Below are 12,649 nucleotides of genomic sequence, written 5' to 3'. Positions count from 1 at the left end.
TATTTGTGCCAGATGCTATACGTACATATTAAAATATTACAATGCAAATATAATTCACCCCCCCTCTCTCTCACACACACACACACACACACACCCCAAGGAAATGCTAAGTGACTCAAGTGAGACCTACTTGGAAGACAGAAATGCTGAACTTAGCTCACTGTCTCATTGCGAGAGGACGCTTGTCAGTTTTCTCCCTGGCAATGAGATTCTTCTCACCCACAGCCATGTGAATGGCGAAGCTCATCTGTTCTTTTTATGTTATTTGAATAATTTTCTCCTATAGAAGTGAAAGTTGTCAGAAGTTAACCACTTGGAGCACTTTGGTTAAGTGACCTTTTTGAAAGAGCAAGGTTTCTTCAGGTAACTTTTGATATAAGATGTTGAAGGGTTTCTTCTGTGGTCGGAGGCTGGGTAACCACAGGCTGTTAATGGCACATGACTCCATTTAAAATATTCAATATTTAGATTATCTCCTATCCTTGTTTTTGTGTTTGTTTGGTTGGTTTTAGACAATCGATATTTTAGCAGATAATAGAAATGTCTCAGGTGTGATGTTGTAATTCCCTATGTTACTCAGGTTAGTAGTATAACACAAACATTTGCGCAAGTGTGATGCTAATTAAAAATATGATTTGCAAAACTGCAGAAGCAATGCTGTATTCTCTGTGTCTTGGTTGAAGTCCTTTGTCTTTAAGAAACTGTCAAACATGCTTGTTTAGTATGAATGCTTCCTTTTTAAGTCGATTGTATTGATTGTGCTATTACAGTTGTCTCACTTTCTCCCCTTTCTCTCCCTCTGCCTTGCACCCCACTTCCCTCTAGCATTCCCCCCTTAGTTCATGTCCATGGATCGGACGCATAAGTTATTTGGCTTCTCTATATCCTGTGCTATTCTTAACCTCCCCCTGAATACTTCCTTTTTATAAATCAGAGACTCGCACTCTGGGGCGTTGTGATAAACCTATAAATTCATTTTGCTTCGACAAAGGTTGAAGTATGTACCAGGCTTGGGGCAAACACAAGCACAGCTATCTCTTTCATCCCACTGCTTTAAACATTTTCAGCTTTTGGCTTGTCTTGCGCATCATCTGTATCAGTCAGTCTATTAATTGTTTTCCTGTACCTGGTCTCTAACACAAGTGTACCTTGCAAACCAGCAGGAGAAAGCCCATTTGTTAAAGTCCTCCCGTGGCTTAACACTGTGGTTAATCTCCTTGCAAATTATAGGCATAGTTTTATCCATCTATTCCGCTGAAAAAGACAAGATTCCCAAGTGGCCTTGGTGCCTTTTCCCAGGAGACCCACCGACTCTCCGCGTGAGTAGCCTGAGCACGAGAAGCAGCCCGGTCCCTGCTAATCAGGTCAATGATTAGCCCCAGCTCTGGGGACCTGCGAGAAGCCGAGCACAGCGGTTAGGGAGCCACCAAATGCAGCTCGTTCACTGAGGATCTCCCGATCAGGAACATCGCTTAGTCTTCACTTACGCACTGGAACCTCTGAGGATTTCAGCTTTTTTCTTCTTTTCTTTTTTTTTTTTCTTCTTTTTTTGTTCCGGTCCTTTTAGACAGTGAGGGGTTCAACATAAACAGGAGAAGAAGGCACAGCATGCGGCTACTTGAAGGGTGTTGATTGAAAACTTGGATCTCCCCACCCCATTCACGGTTGATTTGACTGGTTTCTCACCTCTTTCACAGAGAGTATTTCAATTAAGGTAAGTGCTGCTGGACCTGGGTGACTGCATCGCGCCGAATTTCTGCATTGAAAGTTCTGACTGACTAAACCCACGGTCTGCACTGCAGCAAGTGACTGTTTATGTCGGGAAAGGCTTAGTTTAGAAGCCAGGGTCCTAGAAAGAAACTGGCATGTGGATCATGCCATTCCAGACAATTTCTTTTGAAATAATAGCACCTTGCCTTACATCAAGAGAAAATAAAAAGAATATATGACAAAAAAGGGTTCATTTCTCATTTTACATTTTCATAATCTAGAGAACTATGCAGGGCTAAAGCAACTTGATTTTAATTGAAGTATTTTGTTCATGTCGTATGGTGAAATCTCTAATTCTAAAAGCTTCAAAGTTAAATCAGGTGGAAAGAAGAATTTGTAAATGACAGTTGGAATCTTGTTCAGCGTTCTACTTTAACAACATTCCTGAGCTTTCTTTGGGTTAAGGGTTTGGGACTAAACCCTTGAATAATTTAATAGTTTTCATTAAGGAATTAAAATCTAAATGATAAAGTTTCTGATGTAGCTATGAAGAAAAAATGAACTAAAGACAATTGTTCTACGACTGATATGATTTATAGTTTTAATCCAAGAGAGAACACTGTGTGACATAGATGAATAAGAAGGAAAGTGAAGAAAAGTTAACTTCTTCAGGAAGAATTCTTCAGTAAGAGATTCAGGTTACGTGTTCATCGAATCTATGGCTTCTGTGTGAGGTTGTGTTTTGTTAACCAACCAGGGGGCAGTGAGGTAATGCTTGCCTTTTGCCCGGCTCAGGGCAATGGTGTCTGTAACTCAGGTAAACGAGTCCATGCCATTTCTTCGAAACACATTTTCCTCCTAAGTTTGTTAAAAATGTCTACAGAGAATGAGACCAACTTTTCTCCCAAGTTTGATTGGAGTATCTGAACTCTCTCTTTTCCACTTTGTTGTGCATATACGCGTATAGCCTGATGGTTTCATCCAGCATCATGATAAATGTCTATGCAATCAAGAATTCTAAAATAATTCTATTACTGTAATTATAAATGAGCGACAGATTGGTTAGCACTCTAAACACATGAGTAAATAATAGCAACCACTTCATATGTAGTGCTTATACTTCAAAACACTTTTCAGAAAATGAAACACCCATACTTTAAAATATAAACATATATCATTATAAGATACATGCTTACAAATATTGAATTTCAATAACTAATCAGTTATGCTAAAGCATTATGGAAATATCTATCTGCTTTTGTCTGAAGATTTATGGTGGCATCTTTAATGTGCTTTGTAGAATGAGAACTCATATTTCATGGGAGGTTGATTCCACCTTTCTCTTGTGGGTATCCTGGTGCAGGACATTTTATTAAGATGTTAGAACATGGCTTATATCAATTGGGTATCTTTCTGAAATTCTCTGGAGAGCTTTTTAAGCTAATGTAGATATTATTGCTTCCCCCACAGGAATAAGCTGTATTTAGGATACCCATAGGGGCTGACTCGTACTTGCTGGTTGTGTGTATGTTTTCAACTAAAGCCCAGAGACATGTGTGCTCCTCTGCTGCACCGAGACTTCTCTTTTCTCTGGGGGAAATCGTTTCTCGAGTGATTCAATGAGACCTGAGAAAAGGGCATGTTGACCACAGTTACTGTCACTGAGTCTTTGGAGTTTTCATTTTTCAAGCAACTTTTATAAGTTAGGAAGAGGCAACACTAACCAAGTAGGTTCACATTCAGTAGTGACAAAACTGGTCCATTGCTCAAAACACCTTTGCATTTTGGACTATTCCTCCTGGAATACCCAATGAAATTTTACTAAATGTGTTACTTGATGTATTGACCATTGAAAGTATGGGTAGTGTATAATGAACTATTTATATTTAAAACTAAAGATAACTATAATTCTTAATCAAAATGATATATGTAAAGTTTGAATGGGCTTGCCATTTTAGGTATTGTCTTCATCTGCATTATACAGGCTGAAAGGGAATGGATAAACTCTGGTGTATAGTTGAGAATTAGGAGCCATTTATATCCTGTAGCATCTGCCTCCTCAATCAGACTTTCTTTTTTTCTGCTCGTATTATTGTGCTACCTTACCTCCAGGTTCTATATTGAATCCAATTTTTCATGCATTTGACAGTAATTTTTTTCTGTGAGACCAGAAAACCTCTTATAGGATAACCTCAATTAGAGTAAGTGGTTTCAAAATTTAGACCAAATAAGTCTGTTACAACTGTATAAATGCTGCCTTAAGATGTATAACCCACTCCTCAGAATGAGATATTTTCAATAAAAGACAGTGGAGAGAGGCCGTGTCTAACATGCCTGCTAAAGCCAGACAGTTAGAGTCCAAAGTCTATATGTATGACTGTATAATTATGAAGTCAAAATGTTGGCATGGAAGTTATTTACCTGTTTTCCAGATGAGGAGACACAGGCTGGGAGAGGATATGCAACTGGGCTAAGGACGTACCAGAGGTACTGGAGCTGTTTTAAGTTCAGCTCAGGCTGTGTTTAAAGCTCACAGTCTTTATGCCGTACTTCTTTATCTCCTTGTATATGGTGCCTTTTTTCAGTATTTGATGTGATGCTCTTGAATATTTTAAAATAATTGTTAAGATAGTATAGCTTGATTATATTATCCTCAGAATAGTCTAACTCTGGCAACTTCAAAGTAAATGATTTTGTAAGTTTCATAGACACCAGTGTTTGAAACAGGCATATACTTTACTTTTTAGATTCTGAAATAGGTTAGTGTTCAAGTCTTTGCACCAAGCTGATTCTGATTAGTAGTGACGGGAAGAGCACTCTACAATATTGATAATAAGAACCAAAATTTAGTATCTGTAATGTGTACATATTTCCAAGAGGAGTTGAGATACTCTCAGGATAAAATCAATAAAAATAGATATAAATATGATGTGATTATTGTATTTAATTTAGATTAAAAAGAAGTTAAAGAGAATTGATGTTCATCGGAAAAGCGAGTCACAATACTAGAAAAGATAAAGAAATTAACAGTTGGAATTGAATGTTGAAAGGTGGGTTAAAAAACATTTCAATATACAGGAGTCTATTTGTTCTACTGATTTTATATACACTTCCAATCTTTTATAAACTTATTATAAAACTGATTTTATAATAAGCTAATAGTGTAGCTTATTACACTATTTTAACAACAATATGAGGGGGTGCAAAAGAACTAGAATTATCTTCTGAAGGGTGGGATTCTTATAGTACTGGCTTCCTCCACTAGGGGAGTGTTCTAGGAACCCGTCTGTATCCGTCTACCAGCTGGTATTATTGTGAGAGGCTGCATTCGGACTCAGTGAATTTTTTTTTCAAGACTCTTTCAACACAATTTTTCATTTCATGACGGGTGATTTATGAGCACATCTGCCCGAACCATACTGACTGTTCAGCAGTTTTTGATGAAAAACGGTATGACCCTCATGCCCCACCCTCCCTATTTACCCAATCTCACTCTAAGCAACTTTTTTTGTTTCACTGGTGAAAAAAAATCCTCAAAGGGAAACATTTTGCAAATTTGGAAGAGGTAAAAAATATCAGAAGCACTAAGAGGCATCAAAATCCATGCATTCAAAAACTGTTTTGAGCCCTGGCTGGTGTAGCTCAGTGGATTAAGTGTGGGCCTACAAAAACCAAAGGATTGTGGTTCGACTCCCAGTCAGGGCACATGCCTGAGTTGCAGGCCAGTTCCCAGCAGGGGGGCACACAAGAGATAACTATACATTGATATTTCTCTCCCTCTCTCTTTCCCTTCCCCTCTAAGATAAATAAATAAAATCTTAAAAAATAAAATAAAGAAACTGATTTGAGCAATGGAAAAATGTCTCAATAGGTATATTACATCAAATGGAGAATACTTTGAAAGTGACTGAAGTTTAAACATGTAAGAATAAATACACAATTTTTATAAATAAATTCATTTTTTGGATCTCCCTTCATATACCAGACACTACAATTTATTCATTCTGTTATGATTAGAAGAATAATCAAGAAATGTGAGTGTATAATATCCAGCCACTAACTTACTTGCCCTTCTCCAAGTTTTGTGTTAAGCTATTGACTTATTCTGGTTGTGTATAAGAATGAAAAAAAAAAACAAAGTATATAGAGATAATCTCCTTTATTACTATTCTGGAGGAATGAACATGGCATTGAAAATTGATGCTACAGAGGAGTTTGTTTATACTGAATGTCCATAATGCATAGGTTTCCCCAACCAGAGAACATGATCATGTGTCTAGGCCCAGCTGGCCACGGCAGATTTAACCAAAACTGAATGTTTCCAGATTGAAGAGAGATGTCTCTAGAGTGGCCTCTAGCTACTCTATGGCCTTACAGAGGAGCCTGCCAATAACAGATACTCTGTATTAGAAAACAAATGTTGAACTTGGTGAAATTAAATATGGATAAATGTGAATAACCAGCAGTTAAAGAGTAGGAGCCAGCACTCAAAAACATAGAGATAGTCTGGGCTGCAAAAACCATGAATAAATCTTAGTCATGAGGTTGGTAGAAAGGAAATAAAAAAGGCTAATCCTCTTAGATCCATTAGAAGAAGAGATGCATTTCTTTATTCACCATAATGACACTTTGAGGTGGCAATGAGTCTGGGTGATTTGGGGAGACTTGGGTGATATTCCAAGCATGTCATGCCTTGGTGAGACTTATTCCCTGGTTTTCTGCATCTTCTCTGTTGTTTCAGTCTCTTCAACTCACATCTGTGGATCTTACAAACTGAAAGATTAGGACTGGCCTAATATTGTTTATATCCTTAGTCTTAGTTGACAATCAATGGGGCAAAAATATATAGTGGCTATAAATTCAGGTTTGGGGTTCAGTTACATGGGTTCAAATCCTACCGAGGGAATTTGCTAAATCAGTACCTGAGCAAATCAGTTAGGGTGTCTCAACTTTGTTCTCTAAAATGGAGATAATGGTAGTTCTGATCCCATAGTAGTGTTGTGAGAAATAAAGGAGATAAATGATGTAACATTCTTAGTGTTTCATTTATTCTTACCATTCTTACCAAAATATCATTTCCAGGTTCTCAAGAAATGACTGTTGTTATTACAAAGAAAAAACTTTGCTATCATTGCCTCACCTTATGTTTCAAGTAGAGAAAATTAGGAACGTTCTCTGTCCCTAAAATCGGTGCACACTTGAACCTTATCAGAAGTTCCTGGGACCACTAAACACTGTGTTTATATCAGTACATTTGAACTTTAGAAATTCTGTATAATTAAATATGTGATTTAGACAGATGAGTGGATATTTCTTGAAAAAAGAACATTCAGGACACAGTTTAGAGAAACCCTATTTTTGTGCGTGCTCCAAAACCAGAGTTGAAGAGTTGAATGAGAAAGAATGTGGAGCCTTCAAAAATAGAAATATTTGTTATTTTCTTACAGAAAATGTTTGTTGACTCTTTGTTTATTAGAAAAATTAATTCTTGTTGCACAATTCTTTAATTCTAAGCAAAAGAAGTATTTGGTGGAATGTTTTAAAAATACCTTGAAGATAATTATCTAAGTGTCTATTTTGAGATTGACTCAAGCTTATCAATTTTATTATTGACTAATTCATCTGTATTTCACATTGATATTTAAATCCTTTAATTATAAATGTTGAAAAGTTTTGTATAACCAAAAAGACATATGTGTGTGTATATATATATATATATATATATATATATATGTGCTTATGTGTATCTATATGTGTATATACACATTTACACAAAAGTATTCCAAATCTTGTATACTGATTCAATCAATAGGCATAGTGGAGATGTATTTTCTTCAATGAAGTTCATTGTTATCCTTCATATCACATATTCTTATATTTTGGTATATAAAGGAATTGATGACTCTGTGTCTTAAAGCAGCCAAGCCCTGGGTCCCCTACCTGAAGCAGTGTCTTAGTAGTTCTGAGAAATTACTCAGGAGTGACAGTTTTGATACTTACATAGATTATTCTGGTGAAATCAGAACAGACAGGTATGTGGCCAGATCACCTGGATTTAAACAGATGTCTAGGCCTTTCTAATATGCAAACAAGGTTGCAGATTGCTGCTGTCTACCAGCAACTCTCAGTATGAACAAGCTGTATATCATCTGCTGCTCTGGTTCAGTGGTTCTCAAGTGGGGCCTGAGGGACATGGAAGTTGCTAGTCGAGGAGAAATCCTGTTCTTATTCTGCCCACCCCCCCTTTAGGGTAGTCACAGGGGGGTAAAATAATCAAGGACCTACCGCAATATAAGACTTACAGCCCAGCTCACCTTGATAAAATTTCTTAAGGATCTGTCTGCATTGCAGAAGGGTGATGGGATGTGTTAAGCCAGGTTAAAATTGAGAAACTTATTTATTGTTATTATTGTTTAATTTATTGTTGATCCCACTTATCCGCTCTGGAAGTAGAGTAGTTAAATGTTTTAGAAAACAATGTATTTAGGCAAGCTTTGCCAATGTAGTTAATTCTTTGTAGTTAAGTGGGAATGGAGCAATTGTTGCTTTCCCAACTATTTTCCAATGTGTAGAAATGTTTGACTTTAGCAACACCTGGGGTAACTCCATGCCACAGTTTAAAACTTACCAGAAAAGCTGACTTCTCAGATAGCATTTCAGTTCTATTCATCCCAGGAATGAAATCCTGAAGCTTCATTATTTGTCAGTTCTGTTTGCTTCTTTCCCAAAACTAAGTGACAAGGATATTGATTAAGGCTCTCCCCTCTATTTTAATCTTTTGTTGCTTTTTGATTTCCAGTTGTCCCATGTTCTTGTTATTGATAAAATCTAGAAAATGCTAAGGATATACCATATTTCATTAATACAGACACAAATTGTGGATAATTTATATTATCACTTTTTAAAATATTTTATTGGTTTAGTTTTAGACAGAGGGGAAGGGATGGAGAAAGAGAGGGAGAGAAACATCAATGTGTGGTTGCTTCTTGTGCGCCCCACACCAGGGAACCTGGCCTGCAACCCAGGCATGTGCCCTGACTGGGAATCGAACCAGCGACCCTCTGCTTCACAGTCTGGTGTTCAATCCACTGAGCCACACCAGCCAGGGCTATATTATCACTTTTAATGTTACAAACATGCCCATAGAATTCCCCATTACCCTTTTATATTTTATTTCTTCTAGAATACATTACATCATATTAACCACATACTCTTCAATTTATTTTTTTGTTGTTTAACTCCTGGCAATCTATCGAACATTGCAATGTAAGCTCTTTGAAGGCTGTTCTATTTTTTTATTTTGTTTTGTTTTCTTTTTTAGTTTATAGCTGTAACCCAACAACTAGAATAATGCCTGGTTTAGAGTGGTTTCTCAGAAGCCCTCTATTGAACAAAGAATGAATAGACATTTCAAACTAATTGCTTAATTACATGGCTTGTGTGTTAGGATTGAAGTAAGTACCTAAATAATAATACTTTCACTCTTGCTTAAGAGTAAAATTTTCTCTTAAAAGACTTACCTTCATCCACTTAATTTGCTCAGTAATTATTTTGTAGCTCTTTAGAGCTACAATTATTTGTTTGATACCATGCTAGGCTGCTAGGGACATGTGGACAAGTCCTGGTTTCTATGCGCAGTGCGTTCTGCCTGTGGGTAAAGGAGCAGACAAGGAAAAGAGTAGCTACAGTAAGTACACCTGGTGTACGGTCATGGAAGATACATCGAGAGGGTGACTAGTGAACCAAGAGAACTTCTAACTCAACTCAGGGACCACGGAATACTTCCGAGCAGTTTCCTGAGCTAGAAATTGAAGAACAGCTTGAATTTCAACAGATATAGCAGGTGGGATCATAAGTTCCTAGTAAAAGTCATAGTATGTCAAAAGCACAGACATATGATAAGAGAGTTGCTGATATGCCCCAGGATCTCATTAGTTTGATATAACATGACAATGGTGTGTTGTATGTATAAGAAGGGGCAACTCCCCACTTACCTGTGTAAGGAGTTTGAACATCAACCCAGGGATAATGGGATCCCTAAAAAGTACTTTGAGAATGGGAGGAATAGGTATATTGGTGCTCTATTTTGAATCTTACTTTCTATTTTTCACTACTTCAAATTGATATATATATATATATATATATCTCACACACACACACATATATATATATATATATATATATATATATATATGTGCACACATACACATAAAAGTCAACAAAACAGAAATATCAGAGGGAAAAATAGTTTTTGGAAGGGCTGAAGAGAAACAAACAAAGACACTCTTAAAATTCTGTGCCAAACCTCTATGAAGGCTCAGGTGTAGAAAATCAAAATGAATGAGAGGTTAAATGAATATGAATTTGGCCAATTTTGTAACTATATGTGACTTTTAGGAACTCTATTGCGTGATTAGGTTGACAAATTTATTTCAGCTTTAATTTCAGAAAAATGACAGACAATGGATTGACACATCTACTAGTATTGACATGGAAAAGTATTAACATTCACCTCTCTCCGATTGTGACCTAACAGAAAGGCCCACATTCATGTCTCTACTTTTGCTGGAAAACCACACTCAGAGTGAACTATTCCAATTAAATTTCTCTCACATTCTTCTGAGGATAACATTTTGACCCTTTCAGTTCAGAAGTAGAATCTAGGTGTTACTCTGCTTGACAGAAACTCTGTCTCTTTTTTTGCAGTACTTCGTTGCTAATTGTCACTAAAATTAATTAGGGGAAGTAATTTACTCACAGAAGTTTTCTGTCACTGTTATGTACAAAACATCCCCCCCTCCATTTCTTTCTGCTTACCGGTCATCTAATATGTAATATTTATTGCCTGATAATGGATTCTCCAATGAGACCGCAAGCTCTGTGAACATACAAACCTTATTTGTATTCACCGTTGAAGTCTCAGTACCTAGCTCAGTGTCTATTATATAGGTAGGTCTTATATATATGTTATAGGAAGGAAAAGACAAAGGAAAGACAAAAAAGAGAATGAAATAAAAGAAACAAAAAAGGAGAGAAAGGAAAAGAAAATGTAAAGAAAAGAAAGGAACAGAAAAGAAAAGAGAAAAAAAAAAGAATAGAGGAAGGAAGAAAGAGAGCAAAAAACCTTCCAATCCTGACACCCAGTTGGTCAAGTTAGAAATTTAGCAGTCATCTTTGCCTCCCCACTTTTCATGCTCTGCACATCCAGTCATCAGACTTTCAATTATGCCTTCTAATTCTCTCTCACACGAACATTCAGCCTTGCCTTCCCACAGTTCACACCACCTTGATGAGCACTTGCCCCTAGCCCCTTTTTTATATTCCTCCCCTCCACAAAATAGTGACCCCCACTGTCGGAAGATTGGCCCCTCTCAACATAAACCTGATTATATTGTATTATGTTAAAGGTTTCCCTTTCAGTGCCCCCTCTTTTTTAGAATCTAATCCAAGCCTTCCTAAGGCATGCATTTCTGTGCAACGTCGGAGGCTGCATTTTCTCTTGCCTTGCTTAAATTCTACCAGTCTATTGCCCAGCCATCATTGGTTCCTCCCCTAAAGTTCATGATTCCTGACTCTCATGTTAAGTTGACATTTTATACGGCAAGATCTCTTGGTCTTCAGAACTCAAGGTGTCACTTTATCGGAATAGTTTTGGGCCCCAACCATTGTAGTGGAAGTAGTCTGCCATTCAGTCTCCACAGCACATTTCATGCCCCTTCCACTCCATTCACAGAACTCGTTATGTCATTTAAAAATGCTAAATTCCAAACTCTTCAACACCAGATTCCATGCTTGTTCCATTCACTACTGCACTCCCAGTGGCAGGCACTAATGCACACAAATCTTTTGTTAAAGGGGGAAAAAAGGCAGGTAATGCACTTCTCTGAATTCAAGGACCATCTTTTATTCATGAGCTTTTTCGTTCCACTTGGGCAGTTAGATTCCTGCCATCCTGAGCAGAATTTTGCTTCTCCACGTCACTTTCATAAAAATGACAAAAACACAAAAATATAGTATAATTAGTTTAGTTCAAAAATTTGCCAGTTTCTAACCACTGAAATTTATTTAATGTATTTCATATATTATATCCACATTTTGGACCATGTGGACACCTTATCCTTTAATGCACAGTAAAATTTGTTCACACACATTGGTAAAGGTCACCTGTTTTCAATCAGCTCATTTCTATGTAATAACTGGTTGACATTTCAGATATATTTGTGATCAATGAACATGAATATTTTAATTCAAAAGTCCATTCTTTTAAAAGTACCATTCTTTTAGCTTTTTTATTTCATAAATTGATGATATTTAGTGCAGAAGACAACACAAATTCTTATTCTTAGGCTTTTTGGTATTTTAAGAAAAAAATAAATGGTAGAACAAACAATAAAAGTTGTCTATACTTGAGAGAATCAGCTGTCAAAAGCATATCCTGAATATATACTATTTGATCTCTCATGTTTAAGCAATGATTACATTGTTTTATTTAATTTAACTATAATTAAACTCTGCTTTATTACTTATCCTTTATATGGGGTAAGGTGAAATCAATATAGATTGAACAACAGCATTAATTCTGGAAACTATGTGTCTTGCAGATATTTAGAAGCAATCTTCCCTGGAACCGTAATCCTCAAAAGGAAATTGCAACCCTTGCAGAAACTGTTTGGGTCATCAGAGTCCAGGTCTTGGCATTTTTCTAAAATCCTTCACAAAGCACAAATGACACTTTAAGTAGCTTGTCAGGAAAAGAAGTGATTTTTAATGCAGATCCACAAATACAATAGTTTTATCAGTGTCCCTGAAGGCAAACATCTGAAAGGCAGAGAGAAGCATAATACGAAGATAAATGCCAGGGCTGGTGTCTAAGGAGAAACATAATATCAAAATAAGAGAGAAATATCTCATCAGAAAAGAAAAGGAGTAAAAGGTTTAA

The 12,649-nt window shown here is 36.6% G+C and overlaps 1 protein-coding gene across 1 annotated transcript in view; it reads left to right on the top strand.

The window, feature by feature from the left end:
- Positions 1-1,391: 1,391 nt before the first annotated feature.
- The window catches only part of CDH12 (cadherin 12), a 347,372-nt gene continuing 336,114 nt past the window's right edge, over positions 1,392-12,649 (top strand). The window contains exon 1 of the mRNA XM_037063046.1: positions 1,392-1,714. The gene's annotated coding sequence lies outside the window, so the exon portion shown is untranslated. The remainder of the gene's footprint in view (positions 1,715-12,649) is intronic.

Source organism: Sturnira hondurensis, unplaced genomic scaffold (genome assembly GCF_014824575.4).
Source record: "Sturnira hondurensis isolate 20B ecotype Veracruz unplaced genomic scaffold, ASM1482457v3 Scaffold0014384, whole genome shotgun sequence".
Classification (NCBI taxonomy): domain Eukaryota; kingdom Metazoa; phylum Chordata; class Mammalia; order Chiroptera; family Phyllostomidae; genus Sturnira; species Sturnira hondurensis.
This window is presented reverse-complemented; position numbering and strand designations above follow the sequence as displayed.